Below are 13,554 nucleotides of genomic sequence, written 5' to 3'. Positions count from 1 at the left end.
AGGTCAAATTCAAGGTCAAATTTCATTTCGGTACACAAAACTGTGCATGTGGCCCATGCATGTGGTCCAAATTTGAAGACTGTAGCCTGAGAAATGTTAAAGTAGGTCACTAGATCAATTTCAAGGTCAATAGTTCATTTCCGTACGTGCTTCAAATTTGAATGCTGTAGCTCGAGAAATGTGAAAGTAGGTACTAGGTAAAAATCAAGGTAAAATTTCAATTCAGAACACAAAACTATGCATGTGGTCCAAATTTGAAGACTGTAGCCTGAGAAATGTAAAAGTAGGTCACTAGGTCAAGATCAAGGTCAAAGTTCATTTTGGTACACAAAACTATGCATGTGGTCCAAATTTGAAGGCTGTAGCTTGAGAAATGTGAAAGTAGGTCACTAGGTCAAAATCAATGTCAAATTTCATTTCAGAACACAAAACTATACATGTGGTCTAAATTTGAAGCCTGTACCTTCAAAAATGTGAAAGTAGGTCACTAGGTCAATGTCAGTTTATTTCGGTACTCAAACCTATGCATGTGGTCCAAATTAGAAAGCTCTAGCTTGAGAAATGTGAAAGTAGGTCACTAGGTCAAAATTTAGGTCAAATTTCATTTCGGAACACAAAACTATGCATGTGGTACAAATTTGAAACCTGTACCTTCAAAAATGTGGAAGTAGGTCACTAGGTCAATGTCAAGGTCAAAGTTTATTTCGGTACACAAACCTTTGCATGTGGTTCAAATTTGAAGGCAGTAGCTACAGAAATGCGAAAGTAGGTCACTAGGTCAAGATCAAGGTCAACTCATGCCAAGGTTCATCTAGCCACTCAAAACTATACACTGTCATGTGGTCCAAATTTGAATGTTGTAGGATATGGACAAGAACATTTTTAAAGTTTTTCCCTGTATAAGTCTATATAAATCATGTGACCCCCCGGGGCGGGGCCATATTTGACCCTAGGGGAAGAGTTTGAAAAAACTTGGTAGAGATGATGCTACATTACAAATATCAAAGCCCTAGGCTTTGAAGATTTTCAAAGTTTTTCCCTGTATAAGTCTATGTAAGCTATGTGACCCCCAGGGCGGGGCCATATTTGACCCTAGGGGAATAATTTGAACAATCTTAGTAGAGGACCACTAGATGATGTCACATTATAAAAGCCCTAGGCCCTGTGGTTTTGGATATAAAGATTTTTCGAAGTTTTTCCCTATATAAGTCTGTATAAACCATGTGACACCCGGGGCGGGGCCATATTTGACCCTATGGAGATACTTTGAAAACTCTTGGTAGAGGACCACTAGATGATGCTACATACCAAATATCAAAGCCCTAGGCTCTGTGGTTTTGGACAAGAAGTTTTCAAAATTTTTCCCTATATAAATCTATGTAAATTATAAAAATAAACAAAGGGCCGTAACTCACTCAAAAATTGTTGAACCTGATTTTCAGGGGGACACAACTAGGGACCAATACATCATTCTGACAAAGTTTGGTCGAAATTCCCCCAGTAGTTTCTGAGGAGATGCGATAACGAGAAATTGTTAACTGACGGACAGAAGGACGATGGACCATGGATGCAGAGTGATTTGAATAGCCCACCATCTGATGATGGTGGGCTATATAAAAATATTTTAAAATCGAGCATGTTTTTTGACAAATTGGAATAATTTGAACAATCTTGGTAGAAGGTTACATTTTAAAGGACCATAAGGACCATTTGTGTGAAATTATTTGACCGACTGTTTAGGAGGAGATGTCGTTTGAAGATTTTTCTATTTTTAACTTTGGCGGGCCCCTATGTGCAATCACGTGGAACTGTTTGAACAACATTGGTTGAGGACCATCCATGGAACATCCAAGCCAAGTTTCATCAAAATCCATTCAGTGGTTTTGGAGATGTTACTTAAAGAAATTGTGGATGACGGACAGACGCACGATGTATGATGGACACAGCATGATCACAAAAGCTCATCATGAGCACAAAGTGCCCAGGTGAGCTAATAAAAAGGAAAAGCTCTTACCATCTGTTTTTCTGCAACATTCTTGCTGGAGACCATGCTGATCCCTTCTGTTGTATACTACCTCACAACAAAAATGTTTCTCCTGGTCTAACAGAACCATACTAGTGCCATTGTGGCAGTATTCTAAAAAAAAAAATTTTAAGCAATAAAAATTTTAACCTGTTAAACCTGTTACATTGTTTTACCTAGATCAATTTGCATTAAACTTGAAAAATTTACTTTTTTTTTTAATATCATCAGCAAATTCTGGATATTTAAAAAGAAGCTAAATATTTAAATCGAAAGTTGTGGGTTATTTAGTGACTTTATATGTAAAGAATTTCAAATAGGAGAAATAATGGTCAAATGATGGTGGGTAGTCAACACAGCGGCTTTATGTCCAGTCACAAAGTACCTGTGGCTGGCATTCTTCCAGACACAGATGGGAAGCAAGGCAGAACCACAGACCTTTCACAAGTCATGATCCCTAGTATTATATAAAAAATCAATAAATTATGTCTGCTTGATAATTAATTTGGATTCATTACCATTTTTTCATGGTTTAATTATTTTCAGCAGACAACAGTTACTGACATAATATATTAGTGTGTCAGAATTAATTAAATTGCTCTCCACAAATAAATGACAACTTCTTCACACAAGTAAATGACAACTTCCTTACAGGGCAATGAATTCAGACTCACTGACTTCTATCAAACATCCATGGAAAACCGTGTATGGGTATCAAATTCTTATATCTATTGGCCCTTCTAAGCCTGGCTGTCCAGCATTCTGACCATGCATATATTTATATAATGCTATTTTTAGTTAACCTATCATTCCCATTGCAGTTTGGTCATATGTTATGTGCTGTCCTGAATTTTTAAACAGTACCAGGGACATAAATATACATATACATTATTCCTGACAGTACCTACTTGTGCGATCCCTACATGTACTTCCCCATTTTTATCAGAGAGAATGAAAGACAACTGTAAGATTATTGACAGTCTAACACAAAGAACATTCAACAGGTCAGCTGGTTCTTGTCAAAATAATTCGACAGTTAGATTGTATTGCCCATAAGAAATATAACTCAATATTTCCTAGGATCGCGTCAAATTTGTTGGACTATATATACCTGCATAATTACTTTAGTTTAAGATTGCATTTAATACAAATCAAGAAAAACAACCTACCTGAAGCTGGGACTTGGTTTATCTGAATACACAGAGTTAGAATCACCATCCAAAGTCTGTAAAATAGTTTAAATTCATCCATAACTAAACACGTATTGACAATCTGCCACTGTGTTTATTTTGCCACGTGCTTTCTATTTTTAACTGTTACTGTCGTGTTTATTTGGGGAAAACCCAATACTGCCCTAGTTTTTGACAGGTAAACAATAAAGTTATCTACTTACTCAAAGAGCTATATTTAAAAAATAAATATTTTATACTTCTTTGACTAACTCAAACATTTGATAGAATTTTAAAAAATGCACTTACATGCGAACTCGTACGCCTGATTGTGAACAAATGACAGAGTTCTTCTTAACCATTTTTAAAAAAATGAAGCTGGATAAAAACGTTTTGCTAGTGAAAATTTATATCTGACAAATTAGTCAACATAAAAACTTCTTAAATAGTTTGAATATTTTCTATAAAATTGTACGTAAGTGTAATGTAGCTCATGAAGAATGAGCTTAGTATGTGACTGTCACATAGCCAACTGTTTTTATACCTACAAAGTCTACTGTAAATGGGAATCTCCATTCTATTTTCAGAAGTCCAGCCTACTATACTTTATGAGTCATGATATCATAATAGAGAATGCCAGATTTTTGATAAAAATACTTTTATTTTGAGTTATAGTAGGGTGCTATGAATAACTATTGGCAGACTTTCTGTGTTTTAGATGAAATTAATTAAAAAAGAAAGATCAGTCTGTATGTTTTTATACAGGCCTAAAAAAAATCTTTGTTTCCTGTAACATGCTCGAAATTTTTTTTTTTTTTTTTCGAATTTTTTTTTATTAAGTGAGACTTTACGGAAATTATTTTTGTGTCAAAAAATGAATACAAATAAGGTTGTTATGCCTTTAGTACGGTGGCATAGAGGGGACATAGGAAATATTTTATTTATTACATGCGCACGTGATAACTATCACGTTCGCACGTGGTAGCTAACACGTTCGCACGTGATACCTATTATGTTCGTATAGGAAATATTTTATTTATCACGTTCGCACGTGATAGCTATCTAGTTCACATAGGAAATATTTTATTTATCACGTGCGCACGTGTTAGCTTACACGTGCAAACATGATAGTTATCACGTGCGCACGTGTTAATTAACACGTTCGCACGTGTTAGCTTACATGTTTCCTGTAACATGCTCGAAATTTTTATTTTTTTTTTTTTATTTTTTTTATTAAGTGAGACTTTACGGAAATTATTTTTGTGTCAAAAAATGAATACAAATAAGGTTGTTATGCCTTTAGTACGGTGGCATAGAGGGGACATAGGAAATATTTTATTCATTACATACGCACGTGATAACTATCACATTCGCACGTGGTAGCTAACACGTTCGCACGTGATACCTATTATGTTCGTATAGGAAATATTTTATTTATCACGTTCGCACGTGATAGCTATCTAGTTCACATAGGAAATATTTTATTTATCATGTGCGCACGTGTTAGCTCACAAGTGCGAACATGATAGTTATCACGTGCGCACATGTTAATTAACACGTTCGCATGTGTTAGCTTACATGTGCGCACGTGATAAATAAAATATTTTCTATGTCCCCTCTATGCCACCGTACTTTAGAGCATCAGTAAGTTGATTTAACATCACTGACCATCTTTAAAGCATAAAAAGTGTAGTTTTGCAACTTTCTATTAAAAGTTGAAAAAAATATTCTCCAAGGCCATAAGAACATTTAGGGGCTGGCCAAAAATTTAGGGTAGGTTGGGAAACCGGAAACAAACAATTTTTTTTTACGCCATATATATATTTGGACTTCAGTTTTGTGCCCCTTTTATCACTCCTGAAGGTCAGAGTTATGGCCCAAGACTTAGTAAAAAATATGCATACTTGGCTGTGCATATCTCAAAAAGTGTTTGATCTAGAGCCATGAAACCTTATAGGAATGTTATTCAGCATGTGAAGTTGTGCATGGGATTTCACTCAGCATTTTCAGACTTATGGCCCTTGACTTAATCAAAAATATATATACTGGACCTAAAAGTTTGTGTTGCACTTCAACAAGAGCTCCGCCTAACAGGGCATAATAGGCAAGTTTGCAAGAAGACTGGGACAGGGAAGTAAAAATTTTGCAGAAGCGGTGAGGTGGGGAAGGGGCATATTGTGTGGGGGTGCATGATGCGCACGAGGGATGCCAAGATACAGTATCAAACAACTGAACTGAAAGTAATGAAAATTACTGGGATGGGGAAGGATAAGGTATGTTGAGGGGGTACAGTGTGTGGATGAGGAATACTTATCCTTAAGATATGATATCAAGCAACAGATCTACAAAAATTAAAATGCAGGGACAGATAGTATGTGAATGTTTTTGGCATGAGGCATGGATGCGGGGATATGGATGAGGGATGCTAAGATAAATTACCTAGGAACTTTAATATTTGAAAGTAAAAACAAAATTACAGGGCCAAAGAGAGGGGTCTGCATTGGGAGGATGTTAGGTTGGGGCTGTGTGTACTAAGATACAATATTAAGCAGAATTAAAAATAAGGGGCAGGGGTAGAGGTGCTGGGGGTGGGGGTGGGGGCTCAGTTAACCTTATGACCTTGATCTATGAGCCTCTGATCCCATGCAATATCAATAGGAATCTTCCTCTGAACTTACTAGTTTGAATGCCGTTGCTGTTGCATTTTATGACTTACAGTGCAGAAACTATTTATAGTATCCTGGCTACTGTGACCTTGACCTGTGATCTAATGACCACAAAAGCAATAGGGATCCTCCTCAAGTAGTGCTAATTCAAATGAAGTTTGAAAGCCATAGGTATTATCATTTTTCACTTTTAGCCTAAAAGTAAAGGAATAACCAGAAGTTAAGTCAGGTTCCTTTGACCTTAACCTTTGAGCCACTGTCCCAAAAATCAATAGAGATCTTCCTCTGGTGATAATTAGTCAGTGTATAAAGGTTGAAAGCAATTGCTTTTATACTTTATGAATTAGAATCATGAAACAATTTTCAGTCTTGAAGTCACTTTAACCTTGACTTTTGACGTATTAACCCCAAAAACAAGATGGAATCTCCTGAAGTCATTAATTCTCCCACAAGTTCTGAAAGTGTGGAAATGGAAAATGTTGACAGATGGACTATGTTATTTCATAATATGTCCTGTTTTTCAAAATGGGCATATAAAAAATGTGTCTTGCATATTTATTTCCCTTTTTCCAATTTAGCCATCGATAAATTTACATGTAACCATTCAGACTGGTACCCACTTTCAGTTTCTTGCTCTTTTTTGTTCACTGGTAATATATACAATTCTCTAGAAATAACTTTTCCAGTTTTGGTATCTCAAAAATAAAGATATGACAGTTATTTGCAACAAGTAACTTATGACTGGTAAACAGGGAAGGGAGGGATGCATTGGTGACTAGTTTGAAGTTCTTTTCGTTTTGACTAATGTGTACATTTTTTTCTTTAATACCAGAAATATTTTCTCAATTTCTAAATAAAAATTGGCATTATTAAACATTTTTTGTAATGCCTTTTAAGGATAAAATATTCCTTTTATGATACTGAAACCTTATATGTTTACTTTAGTTATGAATAGACAACATATATAATAATTATTAATGTTTTTATAGTTACTGTATTTCTATACATTTTTCAGATTCTGGAAATAATATTATTTAATAGCCCTTTGTAGAGACTGATTTGACCTTTTGACCTAATTTCCCTAAAGCATCCACCAACCAAAAGAAAGAAGCTAAGTAGTTCTCAGAGTAATTATCAGTTATATAGGTTCAATAGACCTAAATATCTATTCTCTATACAATTTTCACAAAGTTGACCAACACTGCCATTTTTTAAAAAATGATTATCCTCAAATTGACATTAAATAAGGAGAAAAGTAGGGGTCATGTCTTCTACAAGATATTTTTCTGTCAAACTTTGTTTTCCTTAAGTACTGTAACTTGCCTGCATTATGCTCATGTCCATCAAGCAACTTGTTTACTGTAAAAAAGCTTGAGAAAAATAGGATCAGTAGATGATCTCAATTGTTTTATGGAACAATAGCTATCTATTATATGATGATCTTGTGGTGGTAAATAATTATTACTGTGGTTTCAGAGATCTGTAGATCAAAGTTCTAGGTCACAATGACCTTGAAACTGTTTTACCTTGAAACTGAAGACAGTCTTAAGAATGCTTTGGCTTATTGTTATCAAACTTTGTAGAATGATTGCTAATTATAAGTAGTCAAATGTCAGACAAATGAGACTGAAAATGGTTATAAATCATTAACTGTGAAATATTTGGGCCTTCAAGCATCAAACTTCTAACCTGATATTAGTTATTAGCCTGTACAGCTTTTGGTGTGTCATATCACTCTTGGAAAAAAAGTTACTAAAGGTTTTACAGCCATCAGAAATATTAAAGTATAATATTTTATATAAAGTAGGCATGCTAACTGTTTGACATCATATTTCTGACACTCAGTTCACTATAAAACAATATGTTGGGTTTGGTCTTTGGCAAAGGACAATTGGGACTGTTTTCATGGAATGCCCTTTAGATGAGAACTAATTTGAGCCACACCATGAGAAAATCAGCATAGTGCGACCAGCATGGATCCAGACCAGCCTGCGCATTCAAACAGTCTGGTCAGGATCCATGCTGGTCGCTTTTAAAGCCTATTGCAATTAGAGAAACCATTAGCGAACAGCATGGATCTTGACCAGACTGTGTGGATGCGCAGGCTGGTCTGGATCCATGCTGGTCGCAAATGCACTATGTTGGTTTTCTCATGGTGTGGCTCATTTTCTGTTTTCACTTCCTGGTCCGCACACAAACAGCCTTTTAAGTGCATTCACTGTAAATAATGCGCTATTAACATTGTTCTGCAGTTATACAAACATGCACTACTGTGACCTTATTGTCGTATTTGTTGTTTTTTAAATTGTATTATATCATTAGTTTCAGTTCCGAGTACAGTATTTGTTAAACAGTAAACAACTTGAAGGAAGAGTTCTTGTTTATTATTAAAGTACCAAATTTGGATTACAGTGTCATTCAGTGTTTTTTTTTTAAAATTCCCAGGAAAAAAACGATTAATCAGCAATGGATTAGATTTATATTCACACTGATGCTGCATGACTATAAGGCCTGTGATATTTTTCTGTTTGAGAACTTTCACAGATACTTCTTGAATTTACATGAAAGTGTGACAAATATTTGAAAAAAATTCCATCATCATGATTCATGTTGCTACATTTCAGTCTTTATTTCATTTATTTAACAAAACAAAATAACACTGATGAATAATTAATTAAGTGATGCTCTACATGAAATGTATGAAATACATACTTCCAGATGAACATAAAAATCTTAAAACATTTGTTTATACCTTTGTATCTCATTTACTGTAGAATCATGTAATTTTGTGGACATAAAATTTCACAGCTTTTGTCAAAACACCTATTCTTTGAGAATATAAATTCCTTCGTGGATTTCAACTTCTGAAGAAAAAATGAATGGATTTTTTATTTGTTCATTAATTTTGGATTTAATTTTGTGGCTTGACCCAAGCATGAAATCCACAAAAAATAGTTTCCCCCAAGAAAATTAAAGTTTTCACAGTACATTGCAGGACTATCAAATTTTGGGTGCTTTTCTACAGAAATACTTTACAAAGTGCACATGTTAAATGCAGACTTACTGAAGAACTTTAATTATGTACCCCTTTGAAGAAGGACGGGTAAATTGTTTTGCTGATGTTGGTAAGTTGGTCTGTCTGTAGGTCCATAGACCACTTGGTTTCCGGATGATAACTCAAGAACGCTTGGGTCTAGGATCATGAAAGTTGACAGGGAGGCAGATGACCCCCTACTGATCCTGAGGTCAGTAGGTCAAAGGTCAAGGTCACAGTGACCCAGAACTGTAGAACCTTTTTTGCCAAATAACTAGAGAATGCTTTCGTCTAAGATCACATTTGATACAGAGGTCACTTATGACTGGTAAATGACCCATAATTGTTGATTTGAAGTCAATACGTCAAACATTCAGCACACTGACCAAATAATTTCTGTTCCTTGTGCAGTTACTGAACGCATCAAGGAGGGCATTTTTGCGTTCTACGAGCTCTTGTTTTACTGTTAAGTTTCACCTAAAACTTACTCATATTTTCGTAAAATTTTACATAATAGAGAGGCATGTCCCTGTAACACTTTACAACATCATCAAAAGAACAACTAGAAACAGATTACATTATATCTTAATTATGCCCCCCTTTGAAGAAGGAGGGGTATATTGTTTTGCAGATGTCGGTCGGTCTGTCGGTATATAGACTAATTGGTTTCCGGATGATAACTCAAGAACGCTTGAGCCTAGCATCATGAAAATTGATAGGAAGGTTGTTCATGACCAGCAGATGACCCCTATTGATTTTGAGGTCAGTAGGTCAAAGGTCAAGGTCACAGTGACCCAGAACAGTTAAACCGTTTCCGGATGATAACTCAAGAACTCATGGGTCTAGGATCATGAAAGTTGATTTGGAGGTTGTTCATGACCAGCAGATAACTCCTATTGATTTTGAGGTCAGTAGGTCAAAGGTCAAGGTCAAAGTGACTCCGAAAAGTTAAACCATTTCCCGGACGATAACTCAAGAATGCTTGGGCCTAGGATCACAAAACTTGATAGGGAGGACCAGCAGATGACCCCTATTGATTTTGAGGTCATTAAGTCAAAGGTCAAGGTCAAAGTGACCCAGAACAGTTAACCGTTTCAGGACAAGTACTGGTGAATGCTTTGCCTTAAGATCACGAAACTTGATAGGGAGGTTGGTCATGACCAGCAGATGACCCCTACTGATTTTGAGGTCAGCAGGTCAAAGGTCAAGGTCACATTGACCCAGAATAGTAGAACTTTTGTGTACATTGACCAAATAATTTCTGTTCCTTGTACAATTACTAAATGCATCAAGGGGGGCATTTCGTGTTCTACGAGCTCCTGTTTAATATATATTTTCAGAATATGACAGTGACCCAGAACTGTAGAACTTTTTTGCCAGATAACTAGAGAATGCTTTCGTCTAAGATCACATTTGATACAGAGGTCACTTATGACTGGTAAATGACCCATAATTGTTGATTTGAGGTCAATACGTCAAACATTCAGCACAGTGACCAAATAATTTCTGTTCCTTGTGCAGTTACTGAATGCATCAAGGAGGGCATTTTTGTGTTCTACGAGCTCTTGTTTTACTGTTAAGTTTCACCTAAAACTTACTCATATTTTCATAAAATTTTACATAATAGAGAGGCATGTCCCTGTAACACTTTACAACATCATCAAAAGAACAACTAGAAACAGATTACATTATATCTTAATTATGCACCCCTTTGAAGAAGGAGGGGTATATTGTTTTGCAGATGTCGGTCGGTCTGTCGGTATATAGACTAATTGGTTTCCGGATGATAACTCAAGAACACTTGAGCCTAGCATCATGAAAATTAATAGGAAGGTTGTTCATGACCAGCAGATGACCCTTATTGATTTTGAGGTCAGTCGGTCAAAGGTCAAGGTCACAGTGACCTGGAACAGTTAAACGGTTTCCGGATGATAACTCAAGAAAGCTTGGGCATAGGATCATGAAAGTTGATAGGAAGGCTGATCATGACCAGCAGATGATCCCTATTGATTTTGAGGTCAGTAGGTCAAAGGTCAAGGTCACAGTGACCCAGAACAGTTAAACCGTTTCCGGATGATAACTCAAGAACCCATGGGTCTAGGATCATGAAAGTTGATTTGGAGGTTGTTCATGACCAGCAGATAACTCCTATTGATTTTGAGGTCAGTAGGTCAAAGGTCAAGGTCAAAGTGACTCCGAAAAGTTAAACCATTTCCCGGACGATAACTCAAGAATGCTTGGGCCTAGGATCACGAAACTTGATAGGGAGGACCAGCAGATGACCCCTACTGATTTTGAGGTCAGCAGGTCAAAGGTCAAGGTCACATTGACCCAGAATAGTAGAACTTTTGTGTACATTGACCAAATAATTTCTGTTCCTTGTACAATTACTGAATGCATCAAGGGGGGCATTTCGTGTTCTACGAGCTCCTGTTTAATATATATTTTCAGAATATGACTAACAAGAGCTGTCTGTAAGACAGCGCGTTCCACTATTCGGCGATTTGACAGTAAAATGAATTTATGTCTCAATAAGAGACCTCTACTTTAAAAGGAAGATACATAAAGTCATTATCTTATATTGTACTTAAGTTATATCCAGAAAGTGAAGATCACCAAAAGACTTCAAGTATGAAAGGGGCATAATTCTGTCAAAAATACAGTTAGAGTTATGGGGATTGTAACCACGCATGCAGATGATGATTATAAAGAAATATTTTTAATTTCAAGTCATTATCTTTTAAGGTACCAAAGATATGTCTATAAACGAAGCTGAACAAATTTAACATGAAAGTAATTCCAAGTATAACAACTTGGGAACCTTGACCTTAGGTATAATGGGCCCAGCCCCTGCACATACTTTGTTTGTATTCTGAACAATATTAATGTGAAGTTACAGTAAGAATAAGCAATAGTAACAAAGAAAAACAAAGGTTGCCGTAAAACTTTAACCAAGAAATCTCACACTGACGCCCATGCCGACTCCGGGACGAGTAGAATAGCACCCCTATTCTCCGATTAGTGGAGCTAAAAACTATATTCTGCAGAAAGCATTTTACACTGTTTCTAGCCAGATAATGTAAGGTAAATTAAATTGTTAAACATTTTTAAGATATATGTTTCTTACTTGTAAAATATAGCAATTTACAACAGAACTAGTTCAGATAGTTTCCTTGGACTTTGTTGATAAAAAAAATAAAAAAGCTTATAATCATTACTTCAAGATAGCTTTTACACTCATGAAAAATATACTCAAGTTTTAACAATATATGTATTATGGGTAGATGTATTTATTAAATATATAAGTATTTATTAAGCTGAACTAGTTTAAAACTGATGTCATAATTCTGTAATGAATAGAAATGGTCATTGTATTATCCTGTAAAAAAGTCTACTTGGACTAAGTTTTGTTTTATGGTCCTTTGGTATCATAGATAACATTTTAGTTTTACTATAAAGGCCTAAAAAATTCTTTGTTTCCGGTAACATGCTCAAAAAGATTAGGCTAGGTAGGTTGGAAAATGTTTTTTTTTTTGGATTTTTTTTTTATTAAGGGAGACTTTTCAGAAATTATTTTTGTGTCAAAAAATGAATACAAACAAGGGGGTTATAACTTAGAGCATCAGTAAGTTGATTTCTAATATCACTGAGCATGTTTAAAGCATAAAACGTGCAGTTTTGCAACTTTTTGTTAAAAAGATGAAAAAAATATTCTCCAACGCCATAAAAACATTTAGGGTCGGGCCAAAAATTTAGGGTAGGTCGGGATATCTGAAACTAACAATTTTTTTTACGCTTAATAGAATTCCGCTGAAGCTGGTGCTAGGTTGCACATTTCATTACCTCTCATGAATAGACTATGCTGTTATGTTGCTTAGTTGCATTCTGTCCTTCCGAATTTATTTACATGCCGTTACTGCCATTTTGAAAATTTTCAGATTTTTTTTTTCGGACTACCATCTTGAAGACAATAAACATAGATCCAATTTGGTATGGCCTTAATGTATTTCAAGTTTTTAGTGTTTATGTTTGTACCAAAACAGCTAAGTTTGTCTAAAACATTTGAGTTGAGGATGGGCTTTTGTATATTTATAAATTTTGAGGTTTTTTCATTTTATTTTTAGAATATGGTATTTCCATAAATATAATGGAAATTTTTGTCAGGTGAGGGCCTCCACCCCTCACCATCCTTATTATATATTTAAGAACTACAAGGAATTCATTAAAATAGCTGCTTTAAATTAAGTATAAAATTAATGGTTTCCTAAATCTAAGTCATGAGTACACAGTCACATTTTCCATAAAGTTACCAGTCTATTTAAAAGGAGCTGTCAGAAGACAGCAATCCTGGTCCCTTAAAATAATGCTCATCTAACTCAAATGGGTACTGTACATGATTTCTTGGTAAAGGACCTCTAAACACTACTATATGCCAAGTATCTAGCCCTGAGGACTTGAGGTTTTAGACAAGAAGATTTTTAAGGTTTTTCCTACATATATCTGTGTAAAACCATTTGAACTGTAGGGTGTGGACCAATTTTAGCTCCAGGGGAATGATTTGAACAAACTTAATAGAGTACGAGTACACAATGTTTTATGCCAAATATCTAAGGTTTTAGATTAATTAAAGATTTTCCTATATAAGTCAGTGTTAAACAAGCA

General features: G+C 35.3%; 1 long non-coding RNA gene across 1 annotated transcript; it reads right to left on the bottom strand.

The window, feature by feature from the left end:
* Positions 1–186: 186 nt before the first annotated feature.
* Positions 187–3,740, bottom strand: LOC128555368 (uncharacterized). The gene is made up of 3 exons (XR_008370016.1): positions 3,502–3,740; positions 3,193–3,248; positions 187–2,137 (listed from the first exon to the last, which is right to left on the bottom strand). It is a non-coding gene; the product is annotated as an uncharacterized LOC128555368 (long non-coding RNA).
* Between the last annotated feature and the right edge of the window lie 9,814 nt (positions 3,741–13,554).

Source organism: Mercenaria mercenaria, chromosome 1, assembly GCF_021730395.1.
Source record: "Mercenaria mercenaria strain notata chromosome 1, MADL_Memer_1, whole genome shotgun sequence".
NCBI classification, from domain to species: Eukaryota; Metazoa; Mollusca; class Bivalvia; order Venerida; family Veneridae; genus Mercenaria; species Mercenaria mercenaria.
Note: the sequence above shows the minus strand (reverse complement) of the source record. Positions and strands in the feature narration are given on the sequence as shown.